Source organism: Phaseolus vulgaris, chromosome 11, assembly GCF_051622355.1.
Source record: "Phaseolus vulgaris cultivar YP4 chromosome 11, ASM5162235v1, whole genome shotgun sequence".
Classification (NCBI taxonomy): domain Eukaryota; kingdom Viridiplantae; phylum Streptophyta; class Magnoliopsida; order Fabales; family Fabaceae; genus Phaseolus; species Phaseolus vulgaris.
Window position 1 is genome coordinate 30,972,156 of NC_143508.1, and position 24,811 is coordinate 30,996,966.

Genomic DNA, 24,811 nt, shown 5'->3' on the forward strand with positions numbered 1-24,811 from the left:
ATCCTAAATACAGAGTGTCGAGTGCTGAAATCTGACTTGAGTATCAGAGTACCTTTCGCAGGTACCATCCGAGTTCGGAGCTAGCGAGGAGGAGGACTGGGAGAGCGAGAGCGTGGGAGTTCAGCTGAGAGAAAGGAGTGAGGTGCAAACCAACCGACCCACCAAGGAGTGGTTCAAATCGTTCTCTTAGTTCAAATTCCATTCGAGAACATTATGAATAAACAAATACCAAAACATGAAAGGATGAAAACTTGCACATAACAAAATTAAAAAAAAAATTAAAATAAAAACATTATGTATCAAATCTGACAAATACCAAAAATAAAGGATGTAAAGTTACACGTAGCAAAATTTTAAAAAATAAATGAAATAAAAATTTAAAGGTACGAAAAAACATTACAATCAGAAAAATTAATTTTTATATGATATGCCAATTAAGGGATCATATGGAATTTGCTTCTTGAAAGATTAAACAACAACAAAAATTGAACGTCTTTTATTTTATTTTCAACGTTTAACGAATAAAGTCAATCCAATTCGTCCATATCGTCGGATTAGAATTGATTAAACATTACTCTATTTTTTATTGGTATTAATATTTACTCTAAATGTTAATTTGTTTTGTCACTGATAAATGCTATTTAATTATAAAAATATAATTCTAGTTGGAAAAATAAAAGCTCGTCAAAATATAGGCAGCTGCGACCCGGTTTTTGGTTTGGGGTTTTGGCCCATGACAAAATTTTACTCTGGTAAATTCTCCACGCACCCCATAATTTCCTTCTGCAGCAGTATAATTATGTAAATTTCACAAATTTCTTCTAAATCCAAGCTTTTTTTTTTCAATTCTGTACTGTAGAATTTAGAAATTTTTCAGATTATATAATCTAAAATATATTATATTTGATGTATTTTAAATTATACAATCTAAAATAAAAAATTATATTCTAGATTCTACAATTCATAATAGATTTTTTTATTTCAAATTGTCCGATCTGAAAGTTTTTTCAGATTTAGGAATATGTTTTAAAGTACACAATTCAGAATACGTTTAAAAAAAATGACTTTTTAGATTGTACAATAAACTAATTTTGGATTTAAAAAGAACCTTATGAATTGTATTGCATAGCCTGATGAATTTTGGATTGTATAATCTGGAAGGTATTTTCTAATCTAGAATTATCTTATGGATTACAATCCATAATGCATTATGCTAGACGATACAATATGAAAATGTTTTTAAATCCAAAATAAAATTTTACGTTCCATATTGTACAATTCAGAATACAAATTTGTATTCTGGATAGGGTAGTGTTGCACAATTAGTATCTGAGGAAGGGTTTTTTTTTTAAGGTTATTGCCCCAATGAATTTGTGTGCTTTAATGATTTAGCCAATAAATTATTGCGCGTGACGGATGAAATTTTGTGGTTGGTGGAGGCATGCCTGGTGGTGTTGCTACTACTGTTGTTGCGTTTGTTATGTCCAAGAATGTGTTACATCCTAAAGTTTTAGGATTTGATTAGCAGATTTGAGGGACGATTTGTGATTTGATTAGCATATTTGTTAGGACAATTGATGGTTAAATAGTCAATCAGAACATATAGAAATAAAGAAAAGTGTGTTATGATGGGATACAAAAAATGTACATATCTAGTTTTCCCTTTTATCTATGTTCATTTTCTCCCTCTTTTTAGTTTCACTCAACAATGAATATATACCACCACCCCCACAACCCCCAACCCCCAACCATCAACCAATCACACCAACTCTTCTCTTTTTCTGTTCCTAAACAACAACCTCTACTTTGTTACAAATGGAGGTTTTTAACACTGCCACTATCATTTCCGACCTTGGTAACAAGGAAAATGTTCCTCCATTTTGTAACAGTAATGTGAAGCCCAGACACGGATACGGGTACGGATACGACACGGACACAAAAATACGGCTAAATTGAAAATTATAGGAAACAGGACACGACTATGTATAAATTAAAATGTAGTAATATATTTTGTTATATGAAAAAAATCAAGAAAAACATTTAATAAAATAGTATAAAAAAAAGATGTATTTATGTAAACCATAATGTTTAACTTTTACATTTATTCATCTTCATTAAAAAATACAATTTCTAATTTTGGTTCATCAAGAGATATGCTAGCAATATCGAGAATTCCATTGTCATCCAATGAAAAGTCATCTCTTGCAATATCCCATAATTTAGTTTCATCTTCTTTGTAATGTGAGGAGTTCCTTGAGAGAAGACGAAGATTACTATGGACAAATACTAGATCTTCTGCCCTTTTAGGTGTCATCTTATTTCTTTTTAAAGAATGTATAAAGGAGTAGGTACTCCAATTCCTCTCACAACAAGAAGAAGAACATGGTTGTCCAAGTAGTTTAAGAGCTATCTTCTGAAGTGTTGGTGCATGAACTCCATGAACAATCCACCATGATTTTGCATCCATTTGACCTCTATCCCTTAAAGAGTCAACATCGGCAAAATATTCTCTTCCATCTGAAAAGTTTGCAAACTCTATATTTACTTGTCTCCTTACATCCGCATCATCAAAGTACCTTATAAAACATTTCTTCCTTTCCTGAGTAAGTTCCTTATCTAGATGTGGGGCAACTCTGTGTGAATCTTCACTTAACCATTCATGACTATAATATCTACATAAAAAATATAAAAACATAAATTAACATAATATTATGTACTAATAAAATATAATTATAAAATAATATAACTATATTGTATTACCTTGGATTTAAAGAATGAGTCAGGCAATGAAGTGATGTGCTAATCTTAGTCCAACGATCAATTAATATTAACTTGACTACCTCGAAAAATGATGAGTATTCAACTTCTGTCTTCCTTTCATGATGGTATATGACCTCTTTCACATTTTCAATCATTGAATTCCACATTTCATATACTAAGTGAAGAGTAGCCATATCCGTATCTGTTTTTCTGAGTACATCATAAATAGGAGTAGTAAAAGCAAGTATGTAATCAACCTTCATCTACCAATTATCATTCAACAAAGTTTCTTTCACAAATTGTGCACTATCGACATTATCCTCTTTGTAAGAAGACCATTCATTACTAATAACCATCTCTTGGAGCCCTTTCTTCAAACTTCTAAACCATTTTAGCATGACTATGGTTGAAGCAAATCTTGTTGAAGCAACAAAAAGCAACTTCAATGAGTTGAAGTTATTGAACATTGATAATCTCATAGAGTGCCCCATAATAAAGGTTTTAATAAAGGTTGCATCATCAACAATTTGTAAGATCCAAGACCATTGTTGATAAGTATCACTATTTTTTTCTGTATTTTTTGCTGCACATATATTTTTCAATGCAAGATTCGGTGTGCACTACACAAGGAGTCCAATAGATTGAAGGAAATTCTAATTCTATGAGCATACCTGCTGCCTCACATACAAATGCATTATCAGTTATAATTTGTACCACATTTTTTGGCCCAACCTCCATAATTGCATCTCTCATGTGTTTAGCAATAAAATCTTTGTCCTTTATTTCACCAGACCCATCTACTGACTTCAAAAACATTGGTCCACTCTCAGTGATAGCCATAAAATTTATAAGTGGTCTTCTTTGAGGATCACTCCACCCATCAGTAACAATGGTTACACCTTTCTGATTCCATGAGTTTCTTATAGGTTGCAGAAGGTTTTCTACGTGTCTTCTTTCCTATGAAAGTAAAGGACCTCTCAGTTTATTATATGTTGGCGGTACATACCCACTAAGATTAGAAGTATTAGCTGCAAAAGAAAAGGCACTCCTATAATAAGGACTTCTTGCTAAATGAAATGGTAGTCCTGAAGAATAAAACATCCTCGCAACTTCACAATCAAGAGTATCCCTCGCTTGAATATTGAAAGCAGCTTGTAAAGAACCTTTCAGTTTTGGGTTAAGATCATTGTTGTTGGCCTGCTTTCCTTCATCAGATACAGGTGGCAAAGGAACATTCTTCTTTTTTGAATATTCTATTTTCAATGATGCTTCATTGTCTAATTTCTTGAACTCAACCAGTTTTGACGGGGTCACATTCGCACAAATTCTAACTCCTCCCCTTGTAATTCTTAACAAATGAGCTCTTACTCAAGTGTAAGATCCATTGAATGAAAAATCACACAAACTACACTTGATCATATTATTTTCACCACCAGGAGTTTTCCTAAACTTTGAAACATATCTCCACAAAGGTTTTGTTTCATCTTCTTGTTCCTTTGATTGGATATATTCATCTTAATTTCCTATAACAAAATAAATTAAATATAAAAGATTTACTTACATATAAAAATCAAATAAATTCATTTAATAGAAATCAAATAAATTAATTTAATAGAAATCAAATAAATTCATTAAATAGAAATCAAATAAATTCATTTAATAGAAATCAAATTATAAATATAAAAAATAAAATATGTAAGAAATTAAAGATGAATTATAATATATTTTATTTTTTTAAAATATTCAATTATTATGTTATTTATTTAAGGTTATTTTATATTTTTTGTTTCAATATAATTATTAGAAAATAAATTATCTTCAATATTTAATATTTTTAGGTTAAAAGTTTAATTTACTTTTATAAAATATTATTTTTTTAATAAAAATTTAAGTGAATATTTAAAATATAAAAAAATTATTTTCATGTTAGTAATTTAAAAACTAAAATAAAATATTTAAATTATATAAGAATACATAATATTATATAATTATATTTAAATTATTTGAAAATATTAAAAATTAAATAAAAACACAAATTCTAAATTACTGTATCTTTATTCATAATTACAATGATATATTTATATAATAAATTATTTGAAAATATTAAAACTTAAATTCAAAATTACTGTATTTTTATTCAGATCTACAATGCTGATTAAAATATTGAATAAAAAATAATCCTAATAAATATAATTATATATAAATTATTTGAAAATATTAAAAATTCAATTAAAAAAATTAAATTCAAATTAATATTGTATTGTATGTAAATTATATGAAAGAGTATACCTTATTACCTTTCTCTCTCTGTAACAATGGTAGTAGGTATGCATTTTAATGGCAAAGAAAAAAAATTTAAGAATTTTAACATTGGAACCCAAATGAATTTATTGAATGGACAATTGAGCAGTGTGAAAGTAATATTATAATATTAAAATTAAGGATAGTTATTTACCTCTCTCCACCAAGTAGTCCTTTTTCTTTCTTTCTTTCCTTCTTCTTCTTCTTCTCACCACTTTACGTCTTCTATGGTTCACCAATGCTATACTACTTGTTCTAATTCATATTTATAGAATTTATTTGAGATTTTAGTTAAGATTTTCTGAAATAAGAGTTTTATTTGAGATTTTAGTTAAGATTTTATGTGAAATAGAGTTTTATTTGAGATTTTAGTTAAGATTTTCTGTGAAATAAATTTTTTATTTGAGATGTTAGTTAAGATTTTATGTGAAATAAGGGTTTAGAGTGAACCGCATCCCCCTCCGGCGTGTCAAAGAGTGGACTGCGTCTCCTCCGATGTGTTCTGAAAACAGGCCGTATCCGGCCCATACAGCTGCGTCCGATACCGTGTCGTGCACGCACCTGCCAAATATCTGTGTTGGCGACGTGTCGGAAGCACAAATGGCCTGATTTTCACCGTATCCGAGCTTCACATGTGAACAAGGATAAGGGTAAGACCCCAGTTCCTCACATTAAGTCCCTATCTTTCCAGAACAAGAAGCGCAGTACACGAAAGCCTAAGAGGTTGCCTCTTGCTGATGTCACCAATCTCTTCAATAATTCTGCCACAGATGTCTTCAATCTCAGCCACCACCACCACCAACAAATTGGGGTTTCTATTATTACTAAGAGAACACCCTCTTCCTCCAAAACATTAAGGATGAGATTCAGATAATACTTGTTGTGTCCAGTAGTTGTTGTGTACAGTTTTGTGGGGTGAAGTTTGCATATTATCAAAATTTCCTTCAATTTTGCAATTAATTTGAATTCAATTGAAATCATTAGTATGAGAAGAGGCGCAAATAATGTGTTCTGAATCAGAATTTTTAGATTTAGAATTTGTTCTCTACTACTTTTGTTGTACTGCACCTGCTCTTCATTCTGCAACTTCCCTCCCTTTTGAGGGAATTATATTATTATTATTTTTTATTTGATTAAAGAAATTATATTATTAGTTGGGAACAAATGCAAAGAATTGCATTATGTGACATGCTACATCTAAATTGTGTACCTGATGAGCTAAATTTAAATCATGTTTATTTAGTTTATACCCATAGAGGCACAAGTAACGAAGTTTAAAATACTTGTTTTTTTATTATTATAATCCTACTATTGACATAGGTTAATCTCAAGTTTTTTCAATTAATAATCTCATTCTGGAATGGTATGTTTCTCTTCCAACCACATTTTATTTTAAAGAAACAATCCGAAATAGTTATTGTCCTGTCCCGAATTGGGTAGGTATTTGGCCGAGCTCACTAAGGGCCCATCTAGGGGAAGTGAGAACTTGGCATGGGTCGCGAACCGACCTAACAGGCCCAAAAACACAACCTGTTTTGGCCTTGGCTTAGTACTGCGCAACGCCAACAAGGGACAAATTCCACTAAAGGAAAGTATAACGTTTTTCCTACACACATATTCCCGATAGCATAATAAATATAAATATCATATTCCCGATAGCGTAATGAATATAAATGTTATATCCCTGATAACGTAATAAATATTATCCCCAGTATCCCTGATTACATTGTTTAACTATTTCGATTTATATACTTTATATCCAGATTTTATATAAAGTTACTGTGAAATGACACATTAATGCCAGGAAAGACCAATGTCAGAAATCCAAGCTCATGTATGTTTATAAATAGACAATCACCTACAGGGAGTATCTAACTTGCATCTTTGCAGTATATTTTACCATACACATTATATTTTATGCTCTCACTGACTTGAGCGTCGGAGTGTAATCGCAGGTGGAGCCCCCCTCATCCCCAAAAGATCGGTTTGCTGAAACCTGGAGGTCATTCCTAAGCTCCTCATCCACTAGCTGACTGACCACCAAAAAGGAATCCGAGAAGAGCTTATCCATACTCTGACCGACTTAGAGCCGGCAAGAACAGTTATATATAATGGTAATTTTTTAGATGATTTACAAAACAAGAATAAAATATGATAGTTACTATGTGTAAGGTTTTTTTTCTTCTAAAAAGCTCTTAATTTTTATTTTATTTTAATCGAAATCAAATATAAACAAATACACAATGTTATTTCAGACAGAGAAGTATATAATGTAATTCTTGACAAATAAAAGTACAACAAATTATTTATTACTATTATTTTATAATCCTTTTTGAGATTTGAAATTTAAGTGTTTTTTTTTTTACTTTTAATAATTGAGTATAGATAAACAAAGAGGAAACTAAGGAATAATTCTTTTAAATAGAGTGTACTGTTAAGATTTTAGGAGTGTGACTTTATACAATAAATAATATAAAGTTATTTTTCTCTCTCACTTATATAAATACATATAAATACTAAGATAGAGAAAATATACTTCAAAACATGATTTTTTTTTCATTAAGTATAATGGTTGTTGTGTGTTTTTTAATTCATTTTTATCTTGTATTTATTAAAAGTTATTTAAGACTATTGTAGAACAATCTTCGTCTTGACATTGTTTTGTAATTTTGATATTATATTTCTTTAGTTTTTATATTCTATGTTACGGATTTAATTTAAGTTTCCATGCCTGTGTTTACATATACATTTGTAAGTAGAAATGAGTCCAATGTGTTGTAACATATTAGGTACAGTTGCATTAACACTTTAGTAAGACATAATATATTATAAGGAGTAATTTCAAATTTAATCATATTTATATCATTAAATCTCTTTAAAACAAAGACTCATTGTTATATAGTAGTAAGTCAAAATTATTAGATATTAGACTCTTAGTGTCTAAATATGTTTTACTTGTTTTAATATTTAGATTAATATGTGTTTTTTTTAATAAATGACCCTTTTATTTGTTACACAATTCTTACACAAAGTTTTGGAAAAACTTTATTATGAAAAAACTACTTTAGTTTCTTATTTGTCTATCATAATCTTAGTAGCTAAATTTGGAATGCAGTTTGCAACGTGATGGTCATATCATTTGACAATCATCGTCCTTGGGAATATTCGACAAGTGAAAGGTAAGCGCTTAAGATAGTTTATAGAAAGGTGATGGAGATCAAGATCAAGACGAAATGGAAGCCAATAAACAAGGACAAGAAGAGGTAGAAGCTCAAGTGATAGACGCTCAAGGAGTCATTATCCCACCTCATAGGCTTACAAGGAGCAAGTTCAAGGCATTAGGAAATAATGGAAGGTTGTTTTCTCTTTTTATAGTTTCTTGTAATAAAAGGTGCTAGAGGGAAACATTAGACACCTCTTTTGTAAAAGCATATCTAGGCCTTAGTTTAGGAAAATATAGAAGCTTGGGGGTGTGAGCTTAGTAGGGAGCGTGAGCTAGAGGAGTGAGCTTAGTAAGGGGCGTGTTTGTAGGAGTAGTTTAGGTAGCTTCTAGAATAAGCTTGTATATGACCGGCCCTTGCTCCTATAAAAGGAGGGCTTAGGTCCTTCACAATTCAGATTGGAATTTGGCTATAGAGAAACTCTACTCAAATTGAGAGAGAATTGTGAGAACTTTATCTTCTCCTATACCTTGTCTTATCTTGAGTGCCTTGGTTCTCTCAAGTGGCGACATTTGCTCACTTATCTTGGAGCCTTCACATTTCAAGTGGCGTGACCATTAACCAAGCTCTCCATCTTCCTAAGTTCTTCTCTCCTTCATCTTCCATTTCATTTTCCATGCTTTACGAACTATAAAACATGTCTTAGCTTCATTCTATTCGGTGTTTTGCTTCCTTTTCATTTATGTTTGACTCTTCTCTTTTCTAGCTTGTTTTGTTCAGCTCAATTCTGTATTTGAAGCGTTCTATTCGGTTCATTTACATTTGTGCACCTTTTAATCGGTTCATTTGGCAATAGATGGATCTTCCATGTGAGTTTGGTGTTTGGTGCAAGTTTTGGTGAGTTCTTGAAACATAGAACATTGATCCAATTCTATTAAAAGTGCCTATTCTTTCTCCAACTCAAGTTTATTCCATAAGATGTCAAAGAATCATCTATATCTAGCTAGTGGAATCATATCATGTGGTATCTAGAGTTTAGGTTTGTTCTTGTTTAATTTTGAGTTGTGTTGCACTTTTAATTCAAGAGCTCTATAATCCTTGTTGTTTATCTTTTTGTTTTTAGGCTAATTTTGAGTTTTATTGCTGTTTTGTTATTTGTGCCTATCATGTGTTTGTGTCTTTTCCTTTTTGAATCCATTCAAGTTTTGTCATAGTCATGTTTTTCCAAGAATGTCATCACTTCTAGTACTTTTATTGTATTTTTTGTTTCTTGCTTTGGTGTAATACAATTTTTTTGAACTTGTGTCTTGATCCTTTGTGCATTTTCTGTTTTAGTATTGAGTTCATACTTGTACTTTAGACCTATACAAGTTCTTATACATAATTTCCATTATGTCTTTGCTAGTTCTTAATTCTGTTTTTCATTCCTATAAGGATTCCTCTGTTTTTCAGAAATTGTGCTTACTGTTTCGATTTATTGCAATTGATTTACTCACTGGAAATTTCTGAAATTCTGGATTTTTGTTCTTTAAAGTGTTATAAAAGAGTAGAAAAAAAAGAAGTACTTCAAAATTCAAAGTACAAAAAATATGATAAATCAAAAACAAAAAGTGTGTAATTCTGCCGAAAAAAATACGGTAATCTGGCAGTGATTTTGGAAAATTTATCTCAATTAATTGGCTTACTGTTTTTAATTAATTCCAGTGCCATTGTTGAGCTAAGATCTTGAACTTTCTGTGGTTACAATTTCATAATCCAGTTCGCTTTATATCATTCCAGATAAATCGGTAAACATCAAGCACAGTTTGCATAATTTTTTTTTTCAGTAGTTCTGTTTTTTGTTTTCTTCATCTAATCTAGTGCTTTTCTTTAGGTCTCTTTTGTGTGCCTTCTTTTTCATTGAGTACCTTATTTTCTTGCTTGTCTTTTCTTCAATACTCTTTGAGTTTGTCATACATCTAGTATTCCTTTTGTTATAGCCTTTTCTTACTTATACCTTTTCTTGCTTGTCTTTCATTATTCATTGGTTTTGTGGTGATTTGCTTTGAGATTGTGTGCTCTTGCTTTGACATATTTCATTTGAGGTTACTCAAGGCCTCAAGATCAGATTGGTAAAGAGGAGTATTCTTTCGTTGGAGTGATTTAAGTGACACTTCACTTCAGCATTTTGGTTCTAATTTCTTTTTGCTAACCTTGTTTTCTTAACTTTGTTTGCTGTTTTCTTTTATAAATGGCTTCATATTCCAGTGGTGAGTCTTACAAACAGCATTTTCCTAGCAAAGCTTCTGTTCTTGGTGAATTAAAAGAGGCAAAGCGAACCATTACACTCCAAGATGAAGCTATTAGACGGTTGGAGGAAAAATTGCAAAGCATTGAAATGAAGCAAGCTAGGTTCTCTCATTCTATCCATGGAGAACGTCATTTTCATAGACCTTCATCTAGAGGCTCTTCCAATGATCATGGCCGTGAAGAGGAACATAGAAGAAGGAGACCTCAACCCCACTTTCATGGATATAGACCTCATGCTCATGGAGATAGGCATCACCGTGAAGATGGATACTACCAAGACGCAAAAGCTAAGCTTCCTTCGGTCAAAATTCCTAGTTTCAATGGGGATAATGATCCTAATGTGTACCTAGATTGGGAGGCTAAATGTGAACAAATTTTTGAGATCCATGAGGTCCAAGATGAATACAAGTTTAAGCTAGCCACCTTAGAGTTTAGTGATTATGCCATGAAATGGTGGCATGGTGTTGTAAAGGACATTATCTATCACAAGGGTCCTCCCGTGGACTCTTGGAACTCTTTAAAGGATCAAATGCGCCTTAGGTTTGTGCCACCACACTTTAGGAAAGACCTCATGTTGAAACTCCAACGGTTTCAACAAGGCACGCTAAGTGTGGATGCTTATTTCAAGGAATTAGAAATGCTTTTGCTTAAGGTAGATAGACGTGAGAGTGAGGAAGCTTTGGTAGCTAGGTTTGTGAGTGGTCTAAGGAAGGATATTCAAGATATTGTTGAGCTCCAAGAGTATTCATCATTGGGTTCTTTGGTGCATCTTGCAATGAAGGTGGAAGTCCAACTTGCTAAGAAAAATACTTTTAAAAATGTTCCCAATGATGGTTACTACAACAATTCTTGGAAGAACAAAAAGTCTTTTTCTAAATTTCCTTCTAAAGATTCTTCTTTCAAACCAAAGGAATCTAAGCCTTCTACTTCTATGCCTAAATCACCAACTAAATCGTCTAGTAAGAAATGCTTTAAGTGTATGGGTTATGGTCACATTGCGGCTAATTGTCCTTCTAAAAGGAATATGTTTGTGCATAATGGCATTGTCATGAGTGAGCATGATTTGGATTCACCTAGGCATTCTTCACATTCTAGGGCATCTAGTGAGAATGAGAGTGAGAGTCCACTTGAAGGAGATTTGTTAGTTGTGAGAAAACTTCTTGGACAAGTTTCACAACCTTTTGATGAAAGTCAAAGGGAAAATATTTTCCATACAAGATGTCTTATTCAAAACAACATTTGTTCTTTAATAGTGGATGGGGGTAGTTGTGCTAATGTGGCTAGTACAAGAGTAGTAGATAAACTTGGATTGCCTACTATCTCTCATACAAAGCCCTACAAATTGCAATGGCTTAGTGAAGTAGGGGAAATAGTTGTGAATAAGCAAGTCCTCATCCATTTCTCTATTGGAAAATACAAAGATGAGGTATTATGTGATGTTGTGCCCATGGAAGCAACACATGTTCTTTTGGGAAGGCCTTGGCAATATGATAGAAAAGTTTTTCATGATGGCTTTACCAACAAACTTTCTTTTGATTTCCATGGTCACAAGGTTACTTTGAAATCTCTCTCTCCAAGAGAAGTCCATGAGGACCAAATTCTAATGAAGAAAAAGAGGGAGAGTGAAAAAGAAAAAAGTCCTAAGCCTACACTTCTTGTGTCTAGGCATGAGGTCCAAAGGGAGATAGTGGCTCACAATCCTATTTTCTTAGCTATCCCTAGACCTCTTAAGATAGAACCACTTGTTGATAGTCCTCATTGCTTGGATAATTTGGTAAAGGAATTTCAAGATGTGTTTCAAGATCCTCCAAACGGCCTTCCACCTTTAAGAGGGATTGAGCACCAAATTGATTTGATTCCGGGATCTTCTTTACCAAATCGTCCGGCCTATAGGACCAATCCAAGTGAAACCAAGGAAATTCGCCAACAAATTGAGGCTTTGATTGAAAAAGGTTGGGTCCAAGATAGCATGAGCCCTTGTGCTATGCCTATTATCCTTGTCCCTAAAAAAGATGGCACATGGAGAATGTGTTCGGATTGTAGGGCTATCAATAACATTACAATTAAGTATAGGCATCCCATACCTCGGCTTGATGATTTGTTGGATGAATTGCATGGTTCTCAATTTTTTACAAAGATTGATCTTAAAAGCGGCTACAATCAAATCCGTATAAAACCGGGTGATGAATGGAAGACGGCTTTTAAGGCCAACTTTGGTTTATATGAGTGGTTAGTTATGCCCTTTGGTTTAACTAATGCTCCAAGTACTTTCATGCGCCTCATGCATCATGTTTTGAGACCTTTCATTGGTAAGTTTGTTGTTTATTTTGATGATATCCTCATTTATAGCTTATCTTTGAATAACCATAGGTTGCATGTTAGACAAGTCTTAGAAACCCTTAGGAAGGAACATTTGTATGCTAACCTTGCTAAATGTATGTTTGCACTTGATCATATAGAATTCCTAGGGTTTGTTGTGAGTATCAAAGGGGTCCATGTGGATCAAGCTAAGGTGGTGGCCATTCAAAATTGGCCTACGCCTACATGTATGAATGAAGTCCGAAGTTTTCATGGACTTGCTTCTTTTTATAGAAGATTTGTACCCAACTTTGGTACAATAGCCTCACCTCTCAATGATATAGTAAAAACGGATGTGGTTTTTCAATGGGGAGAAGCACAACAAAAAGCTTTTGAGATTTTAAAAGAAAAATTGACTAATGCCCCCATTTTAGCCCTTCCTAATTTTGCAAAAACATTTGAGATTGAGTGTGATGCTTCAAGTATAGGCATTGGGGTTGTTCTTCTTCAAGAGGGCCACCCCATAGCTTATTTTAGTGAGAAATTGAAGGGGAGTCATCTCAACTATTCCACTTATGATAAAGAATTATATGCACTTGTTAGAGCTTTGTTTACTTGGCAACATTATCTTTTTCCTAAAGAGTTTGTGATTCATAGTGATCATGAGTCTCTTAAATATTTGAAAAGCCAAAACAAACTTAACAAGAGGCATGCTAAGTGGGTGGAATTCCTTGAGCAATTTCCTTATGTGATCAAACATAAGCAAGGCAAAATAAATGTTGTGGCAGATGCTCTTTCTAGAAGATATGCCTTGCTAAATCTTTTGGGTTCTCAATTTCTTGGCTTTGATCACATTAAGGATCTTTATCATGATGACCTTGATTTTTCTCTTTTCTATCAAGAGTGTCTCAAAGGAGGACACAAAGATTTTTTTTATCCAAGATGGCTTTCTTTTTAAAGGAAAACGTCTTTGTGTGCCTCAAAGCTCTATTAGATTATCTCTTGTTAGAGAAGCACATGAGGGAGGTTTGATGGGTCACTGTGGGGTTGCTAAAACTTTGGATGTGTTGCATGAACATTTCTATTGGCCTTATATGCAAAAACATGTTCATAGCTTGTGTGATAAATGCATAGCTTGCCGCAAAGCTAAATCTAGGATGCATCCCCATGGTTTATATACTCCTCTCCCTATCCCTTCAATGCCTTGGGTTGACATATGTATGGATTTCATCTTAGGATTATCCAAGACATCAACGGGAAAGGATTCCATTTTTGTGGTAGTGGATCGTTTTTCATAGATGGCTCACTTTATTCCTTGCCACAAAGTGGATGATTCGTGTCATATTGCTAACCTCTTGTTTCAAGAAGTGGTGCGTTTGCATGGGATTCCTAGAACTATTGTGTCCGATAGAGATTCCAAGTTCTTGAGTCACTTTTGGAAGACCTTGTGGGGTAAGCTTGGTACTAAACTTTTATTTTCTACCACTTGTCACCCACAAACCGATGGTCAAACCGAAGTGGTAAATAGAACTTTGGGACAACTATTGAGATGCTTCATTTCCGGGAATCCTAGAGTGTGGGAGAATTTACTACCCCATGTTGAATTTGCCTATAACCGTGTAGTAAATTTTACCACCTCACATTCTCCTTTTGAGGTTCTCTATGGGTTTAACCCCTTAACACCTCTTGATCTTCTTCCTATTCCCATACTTGAGGATGTCTTGTGCAAAGTTGGGGATGAAAAGGCTTCTTTTGTGAAAACTTTGCATAAAGACATCAAGTTGAGAATTGAGAAGAAGGTTGGCAAGTATGCTGAACTTGCCAATAAAAGGAGAAAAGCATTGTTGTTTGATGAGGGTGATTGGGTTTGGCTTCTCTTGAGGAAAGATCATTTTCCTACTCAAAGGAAGTCCAAACTAATGCCTCGTGGTGATGGACCTTTCCAAGTCCTAAAGAGGATTAATAACAATGCTTATGAGTTAGATTTGCCTGATACATACATTTAATATCAGTGATCTAACTCCTTTTTTTGTAGGTCTCCAGAATTCGTGGTAGAATTCTCTCCAACTCGGGGAGTATGATGGATATCAAGATCAAGACGAAATGGAAGCCAATAAACAAGTACAAGAAGAGATAGACGCTCAAGGAGTCATTAGCCCACCTCATAGGCTTACAAGGAGCAAGTTCAAGGCATTAGGAAATAATGGAAGGTTGTTTTCTCTTTTTATAGTTTCTTGTGTAATAAAAGGTGCTTAGAGGGAAACATTAGACACCTCTTTTGTAAAAGCATCTCTAGGCCTTAGTTTAGGAAAATATAGAAGCTTGGGGGTGTGAGCTTAGTAGGGAGCGTGAGCTAGAGGAGTGAGCTTAGTAAGGGGCGTGTTTGTAGGAGTAGTTTAGGTAGCTTCTATCATAAGCTTGTATATGACCGGCCCTTGCTCCTATAAAAGGAGGACTTAGGTCCTTCACATTTCAGATTGGAATTTGGCTATAGAGAAACTCTACTCAAATTGAGAGAGAATTGTGAGAACTTTGTCTTCTCCTATACCTTGTCTTATCTTGAGTGCCTTGGTTCTCTCAAGTGGCGGCATTTGCTCACTTATCTTGGAGCCTTCACACTTCAAGTGGCGTGACCATTAACCAAGCTCTCCATCTTCCTAAGTTCTTCTCTCCTTCATCTTCCATTTCATTTTCCATGCTTTACGAACTATAAAACATGTCTTAGCTTCATTCTATTCGGTGTTTTGCTTCCTTTTCATTTATATTCGGCTCTTCTCTTTTCTAGCTTGTTTTGTCCGGCTCAATTATGTATTTGAAGCTTTCTATTCGGTTCATTTACATTTGTGCACCTTTTAATCGGTTCAATTGGCAATAGATGGATCTTCCATGTGAGTTTGGTGTTTGGTGCAAGTTTTGGTGAGTTCTTGAAACATAGAAAATTGATCCAATTCTATTAAAAGTGCCTATTCTTTCTCCAACTCAAGTTGATTCCATAAGATGTCAAAGAATCATCTATATCTAGCTAGTGGAATCATATCAAAAGGTTCGGAAGAATCGCTTTGAACATCTGAAATCTGAGTCCTAAGGTCGCCCTCCACCATATAGTGACAACATTGAGACCAAATCCGTTTGTCAACAACTTGTGCAAAGAGTCAACAACTGACCTTGATGAACTCAACATCCAAATTTATGTAGCTAAAGGAATTACGAGAATTCCAAAATAAAGCTCGAGAAAGATAGGGTCTGACAAAGCCAAAGAATATCAGAAAACAAGTACGCATCAACCTCCAACTATGTTGGGAGAGAATCATTTTCCCAAATTCTTCCTTTACACCTTGTTAAACACGGACATAACCAAGCCCTCATTGCATGACAAGTTCACCTAGGTTTAGGGTTTTTTTGACCCACCTTCCAGTTCACCTAGCCCTCATTGCATGACAAAGTTCACCTAGTTCTCACAAATGACACCGCTACCCCTCTCACTCTTGCTCCCTAAGTCACTCTCTCCTATATAAATGATATTTTGCCTCATGTAATTCACACTTGAATTCGAAATAGAAAGGAAAAGAGTGTTTAGTGAGCTTTGTCTGCTAGAAATTGGGTCTTATCTTGGGTGTTTGTGCACTTCAAGTGGCGACTCTTCACCACTTATTGTGGAGTCTCCTCCCCCTCCAAGTGGCGTGATTCGTTATTCCATAAGCATCTATTAATCTATCCACCTTTATGTTTTTCTTTCTTTTTCATTACGCCATTCTTCCATACTTTTATTCATTTATGTTTGTCTTTCTTCATCATCTTATGCTTCTTTTCATGTCTTTTATTTCCGTAACTTCATCATCATAATCACCATACTTGTGTTTTCTCTTTATGATGTAGGATTGCACATTTTATGGGTTCTACTTTTTTTATGAGTTTTTATTTTAAGCAAGATACGGTGAGAAATCCAAATAAAATTCCCACTAGACATGAAATTATCCAAGTGGTTAAGTGTGAATGTTCACTTCTAGAGGGAAAAGAGAAAAAGACAATTATATGGTGTGATGATGATGAGGTGCATAGTTAAAGAACATAAGATAGAAATGACCAAATGGAAAGAAGGAGAATTAAACAAATGGAATAAAAAAGAGGCGAAAGGAATAAAAGGGAAAAGATGAAGAGAATGAAAACTTATGAATATGGAGATGGTGTTACGCCACATGGAGGGTGGGAAGCTCCAAAATGAGTGGTGTAGAACTGTCACTTGAAGTGTGATACGCTCAAGATTAGACCTAGAGAATTGGAGTACTCAGACTCACTAAACACTCACACAAAGTTTCTTTTCTATAATCAATTTCAATGTGTGAATACATGAGGAATCCTGGAGAACAAGATAGAGGGGTAAGGTTGTCATTTGTGAGAAGCCTTTTAGAAGGTAGGTCAAAGAAACCCTAAATCTAGAAGCACTTGTCATGAAAGGTGGGCTTGGCACAAGCCCAAAATACTAAGCACACTCTACTCAAATTACTAAGCATACCCTACTCTAGTTAACTCTTCTATTTGGCCCCCCAAAGTGAGCCCAATTTATTTACATAACTTCTCTTGTGGAAAGACAAGAAGGAAGAACTTCTAATATTTTTGTTTATATATGGTTCTTCTTAGTCATCTGCTGGTTGATGTGGTTTGTATAACTTTTCCCTCTAGAAGTGCACCTTCACACTTACTTAACCACTTGGTTAAGTTCGTGTCCAGTGGGAATCTTCTTTGCGTTACTCACCATGATTGCTAATCTCAAAACTCATAAACAAAAGACTAACCCATAAAATATGCAATCTTAAAATCAACTAACATCATGTGGTATTTAGAGCATGGTTATCTTGTGTTTAATTGCTTTTGAGTTGATTTCTACTTTAAAATTCCAACACATTTTAATTATGCTTTTATCTTACAGCAATTTCAATTCCACTTTACAATTCATCACCTTTCAATTCAGTCTTTACAATTCCACCTTTTATTCATTAAGCACTTTAAATTTTGCTTTTGAATTATTTGTGTTAATTCTTTTTACCTTACTTCTTTTGCTCGAGTCTTATGTTCTTAGTTTTCTAGGAGTCTTTACACCCATTGTACTTACTTTGCTTCTAATTTTGAAGAACTAAAAGTAATTAGAGTTTGTTTAAGTGGTAGTGGATTTAGCTCCACACAAAGAATTCAATTGATCATATGAATTAAATACCATTCTTTTTGTGAAAATTTGAAAGTGAAGTAAAAATATGCATGTCAAGAATGTGGACATTTTAAATCCATAGAAACAAATACAAAAACAATTTGAATGCAGTTCACTTTCAAGTTCAAAATTGCTAAAAAGAGGATTCTTTTTATGTGGCCAATTGTTTTCATATTTCTGGAATTTTATCCTTCTTGCTTTTACAATTTCTAAGAAAATCAAAGCTTCATAGTCAAAAGTTTAAGTTTCTTTTAGTGTTCATAAATACTTTTATTGTTTGTCTTGTTACAAGTTTTGTCATCATCTAAATTCTAAATTTGTCTAGCTTTCTTTCATTTATCTTTTCTTGCTTGTCTTCAAATCTTTCTTTAGTTTTGTTGGGGGTTCTTTGGTGAGCGGGTGATAAGAGCTTTGACCTCTTTCACTAGAAGTGTTGCTACCAAGTGTACACCTTTTGGAGTTCAAATATTCCTTGAGTGAATTTAATTTTTTTTTCATCCTTTACTAAACAGTTGAGTGATACACGTGAGTGAGTGCATTAAATTGTTATTTTTACTAATTGTTTGCTTTCTTTTGTTCAAAATTATGACTCATTTGTCTTCGAGAGAGTCTTTAAACCACAATCTCCTCAAAAGGAACATCTTTTGGGGGAGCTTGAGGATGACAAAAGGAGTTTGGCCTACAAAGATGAGGAAATGTGACAACTAGTGAAACGAATGCAAAGGCTAAAGGATACTTAAGAGAGACTACTTAGAGAAAGGAGGCGGGATCCTAAACAAACTACAAGGTACCGTATGCACTATGCAAGTGAAGAACAAGAAGAATATTGGAGAGTGCAAAAGGGGGGATCTAGGCACTACCAACACAACCACCAAAGACTTCTTTTCCTTTTGTAAAATTACCTAGTTTTAATGGGGATATTGACTCAAATGTATATCTAGGATGGGAAGCTAAGGTAGAACATGTTACAATTATAAGGCTAAAACAAAAGGGGGGGGGGTGAATTTTTGAAAGATTTTCGCAAGTATTGAAGGTAAAGTAAAAAACTATGAAGAATTAATCAATGGAAAATCTGTCCAGCAAAATATAAAATTGTTTTTAAGCTTGCTGCAAAAAAATCAACCTGTTATTTTTACGAAACAATCGGTTGTTTTTATCAGCAGTTTATAAAAACAGAGTTAAAGAAATTTAAAAAGTGTAAAGATAAAGAGATACACACAAAATGTTTATACTAGTTCACTCTTAACCAAAAGCTACATCAAGTTCTCAGAAACCACTGAGAATTCACTACGTAATCAATCCTAGATTACAAGCTACACACAGCAAGAGTAATGATCTTGAACCCCTCAAGAACACACACCACTCTTTAGCAAATACCACACCAAGAATGTTGATCTTGATCCCCTCAAGAACACACAACACTTCTTGGCAACATAAGTACAAAAATACAATTATGAAGGAAGAAAGAAATAGAATACACCTGGGTAAATCATAAGATCAAAGTTATGAATACAAGACCGAATCCTATTCCATCATTGAGAAGATCCAAAAGCTCTTTGAAAACTTGAAAACTATTTTTGATTGATCTCTCTGACTTTGTTAATTCAAAGGAGGGTAAAACAAACTTTTTTTATCTTTCAATCAAATGGTTAAAACAGTTAAAACAAAAAACCAAAAACCAAAAGTTGTAGGAATCATTTAAAACAGAAAAACCACTTAACAAAATTTTGTTAAAATTTTCAGAAAAACAATCGATTGATTTATGGAAACAATCGATTGATTTTTGTTTAACATCAAAGGCAAAGGTAAAGCTTTTCCAAAGCATTTTAAAATCCATTAAGTGTCAAACAGCCTGTTGATTCGAAATTTCAACATGTTGAAATTTGTTTGACAGCAAGTATAGCAGCAGGATAACAAGGAACACCAAACCAGTTTTCTGCATAAGCCATAAGCATAAAGACCAGTAAAAGCAGTGTAAATTAGTGCAAAATTAATGCAAATCAGTGTGTGCATAGAGTTATAACAACAACAGATAAATCAGAATAAAGCACCATAGTTATGCATATACAACATTAACAGAAAAGCCAAAAAAAGTAAAGTGTTTAAGTGCTTTCAGGTGCAGAGCAACAACAACATAATGCATCAAGTACAGTAGTTCAACAGTACAAACAATGTTGACATTTCAAGAATAGAAAATGATATAAAGCTTTCAAGTAAACGACTGGATATATTCTTTTATTATCAGATTCTGAGGCACACTCGATGTATATTTCTCCAAAAGCAAGATTTGAAAAAGAGAAATAGGTTTAACCATCTGCAAGCAAATTTGACAGCATTATGCAGAGGTGGCAGAGGCAAAAAAATCGGTTGTTTCGTAAAACCAATTGGTTGTTTTACTGTGACAGCAAAGAGAACATTTTTCATAACCCAAAAAATTACCTTTTAAATTGATGAAAAATGCAGTATGCAATTTGTTCATACCTTTGCACAGAAAACCCCAATAGATTCACCCAAAAATAAGACTTTGAGATGTGCATATGCTCACAAGGCACACTTACATAAATTGAGAAATGAAAACACACATACTCTTTTTATTCTTGAAGTTTCTCTTTTGACTAACCACTATGCATGTGCCAAGGATGTCTCTTAACATTCAAAGAACCGTGCTAGATGTACACATTTGAAAAGTGCAGGCACAATAACTGAATTTAAGGCTTTTTCCGTTGAGACTTCATTCCTTACACCCAATGTAATTCTTGGTTTTCAAGGATACCTACAAGAAAAGGTTAAGAAGCAAGATTTGGCTCTCTTATAAATTTGGGTCCAATGATGTTAGTAGGAACCTTAGGAACCCATTTCAAAATACCTTTGGGAACAGAAAACCTCCTTATGCTGCAGAATTTAATAGTGTGACCCCTTTTCATGCAGTAATGACAAATTTCAACTGGTTGTTTTGACAAAACAACAGGTTGTTTTGACAAAACAACAGGTTGTTTTTCAAAGAAACTTGAAAAAGGTTTGTTCTTGCTTTTTGGATTAAACCCCAACCCAACCTTGCCAAAAACAAAGTTTTGAGAAGCAAGAACAGTTTCAAGAATCGATTGACCTTTGGAAAACTTGTCCACAATTTTTGAAAGATAATGAACTTTCTTTTGAAGAGATTCACAGTTTTCACAAAAGCTAGAATCAACACACTCGCAAGAAGAGTTTTGATAAATCATTTCCAAAGTTTCAAAATCAGTTTTTGAACGGTTAAACTTTTCTTCCAAAGTTTTGACTCGATTTTCCAACCAGTTGTTTAAACCTTTCAACCGGTTGTTCAAAAGGGCCAACCTATTAGCTTCTTCATGAGTCTCTTTGAAGGCATAAAGAAGTTGGCTATAATTTTCAACATTAATGGAAAAGCTTGAACTTACAATGCTTGATTCAGACTCTTCCTTGGCCATGAAACAAAGATTGGCTTCCTCATCATCTTTTGATAAAGAACTTGAAGATGAATCATCATTGTATATTCTTCTTGATTTGCCTTTCTTCTTATACTTCTTGTAACCTCCTTTTTCTTTGCTCACGTTGCTTGGAAATTCAGCCTTGATGTGTCCCTATTTACCATATCCAAAACAATTGTATTTTGTAGAATTAAATTCATTAACATTCTTGCTATTGTACCTGTTTGATGGCTGGTTTTTGTCCTTGTTGTTCTTTACATCAATTGTGCCTTCATGGGTAACCTTAAGGATGTCCCACATCTCTTTTGTGTTGAACCAAGTGTGTTCAAGCTTTGAAGAATCCAAACCCTTTGAAGGATGATGAAAGGCTGGTTGTTTTTGCTGTTGCTGAGCTGTCCTTTTATATAGGATCTGGTGTAGATTTAATATGTAATCCACTCTTGATTGAATCCAAAGCATAGGCATTCTCAATCTTTTTAAAAGAAAAGTGTTTGTCAAACTAAGTGAAAAACAACCTGTTGTTTTGTCGAAACAACCGATTGTTTTATACTTAAGTGTTTTTAGAAAAGGTTGAAATGTGTTTTTATGGTTGACTTGCTGTCAAAACCAAAACAACTGATTGATTCGTGGAAACAATCGATTGTTTGTTTTGGTACCATAACAAAAAACTGGTTTGTGCTTTGACTGAGCATTAAATGTTTTTTTAACTGTTTACGCTCCAGTTTTTAATCCTTTGACCAATCTTTAAATGCAATGAATAGTTTGTTAAGATTTAATAACAAACAACAACTTTGAATATATACAGAAAAACAAATTTGAGTTTTTCAAGAGATTGAGATTTTGAAAAGTTGAGATTGCTTAGAGATTGAGTTTTGATCAAAGAGTGTGAGATAGGATTTTCTCTTGTATTGATTTCAGATTAGTTCTGTAACAAGTGTAATCCTTGTATCTGTTGAAAGAAAATTTCTGTGTGTTGCTGAGAAGTGTTGTGTGTTCTTGAGGGGATCAAGATCAGGATTCTTAGTGTTGGTGTGTTTGACCAAGAGAAGTGTGTGTCTTGAGGGGATCAAGGTCACTTCTTTGGTTGTGTTGTAAGTGATCTAGGTTTGATTGCTTAGTGGATTTCCTAAGTGGTTTCTGAGAAGACTGGATGTAGCTCTGGGTTTAGAGTGAACCAGTATAAACCTCTGTGTGCATTCTCTCTATCCTTAATCTCTTTAAATTCAGTTTTGATTTTTGCAAACTGGTATAAACAACCGATTGTTTCTACGAAACAACCAATTGTTTTTTTGGTGCTGTTGTTTTTGGTTTGTGTTTTGGCAAACTGATTTCCTTATCAATTGCTTCTCGAAGTAATTTCATTCTTTGCTTAAAAGTTTGCGAAAAACCTCTTTAGACCATTCACCGCCTCTAGTTTAAAGCCATACTTTCTTACATTTTGCAGATGCACATTTTGAGACCTTGAAAAATTCATAAGAATTCAAAGCAGAATTGATGATGTTATTGGCAATGCAATCATATTGAGCTCTTTTACTTTCATGCTCAATCCATTGGGACCAAGGTTTTTTAGAAAAAACTTTATCTTTTTCAAGCATAGGAATAAAAGGGCCATTTACAATAGCATCCCAGATTCTTCTATCAATTGATTCAACAAATATTTTCATTCTAACCTTCCATAATTGATAATTCAGTCCACAAAACAGAGGTGACCTATTTATTGAAGTACCCTCCCCAAAGGGTAGTTTTTCAGCCATTTAAAAAAGGTTTAGGATCGAAAACTTGAATGAGTTTCAAGATTAGAATTATAGGGCTAGAACAAGAGCGGGGATGGATTGTTTTTGAAAGATTTTCTTAAGTATTGAAGGTAAAGTGAAAAGCTATGAAGAATTAATCAACGGAAAATCTGTCCAGCCAAATATAAAATTGTTTTTAAGCTTGATGCAGAAAATCAACCTGTTGTTTTTGCAAAACAATTGGTTGTGTTTATCAGCAGTTTATAAAAACATAGTTAAAGCTGTTTAAAGAGTGTAAGGATAGGAAGATTCACACAAAATGTTTATACTAGTTCAGTCTTAACCAAGAGCTACATCAGTCCTCATAAACCATTGAGAATTCACTATGTAATCAACCCTAGATTACAAGCTACACACACCAAACGTGATGATCTTGAACCCCTCAAGAACACACACCACTACTTGGAAAAAATGACACTAAGAATGTTGATCTTGATCCCTTCAAGAACACACAACACTTCTTGGAAACACAAGTACAAAAATACAATTATGAAGGAAGAAAGGAATAGAATACACCTAGGTAAATCACAAGATCAAAGTTTAGAATACACCTGGGTAAATCACAAGATCAAAGTTTAGAATACAAGACCCAATCCTCTTCCACACTTTAGATGATCCAAAAGCTCTTTGAAAACTTGAAAACTGTTTTTGATTGATCTCTCTCACTTTGTTAATTCATAGGAGAGTAAAACAACCTTTTTATCTTTCAATCAAATGGTTAAAACAGTTAAAACAAAAAAAACCAAAAGTTGTTGGAATCATTTAAAACAGAAAAATCACATAACAAAATTTTGTTAAGGTTTTCAGATAAACAATCGATTGATTTTTGTTAGACAGCAAAGGCAAAGGCAAAGGTAAAGCTTTTCCAAAGCATTTTAAAATCCACTAAGTGTCAAACAACCCGTTGATTCGAAATTTCAACTTGTTGAAATTTGTTTGACAGGAAAGGTAAAGACAAAGCTTTTCCAAATCATTTTAAAATCTACTAAGTGTCAAACAACCTGTTCATTCGAAATTTCAACCTGTTGAAATTTCCCTTCCTTTTAGAAAACCCATCTTTTCGAAAGGTTAAAGATTCAAATAAACTTGGATCATCTTAAGGACTGAATTAACAAGTTTCAAACAACTAGACAACACACATACACACACAGCAACAAGGTCTTCAAGCTTTCCACTTGGATTTGGAGACATCAAAGCATCTTGTTCAACAATAAATTTTAATGTGTATGAGGTTGAAGAGGACCAAAAGGTTAAGTTAGCTTCCCTAGAATTTGAGGACTATGCCATGCAATGGTGGCATTAAACTGTAATGGACATTGGGCTAAACAAGAGGCCAACCGTGGTCTCTTGGAATAATTTAAAATTATTCATGCGTGTGCGTTTTGTTCCTCCTTTTTATAGGAATGAACTCTTGTTGAAGCTCCAACGACTTCATCAAGCATCTAGGAGTGTAAACGGGTATTTTAAAGATTTAGAAGTAACTTTGACTAGAATTAATTTCCATGAAAGTGAAGAGTCAAAGATTGCTAGATTTGTGAGTGGATTATGACAAGAAATACA

At 33.7% G+C, this 24,811-nt stretch overlaps 1 pseudogene; it reads right to left on the reverse strand.

Moving 5' to 3' along the window:
- Window positions 1-2,101: 2,101 nt before the first annotated feature.
- LOC137839016 (uncharacterized) lies at window positions 2,102-21,758 on the reverse strand (annotated as a pseudogene).
- Between the last annotated feature and the right edge of the window lie 3,053 nt (window positions 21,759-24,811).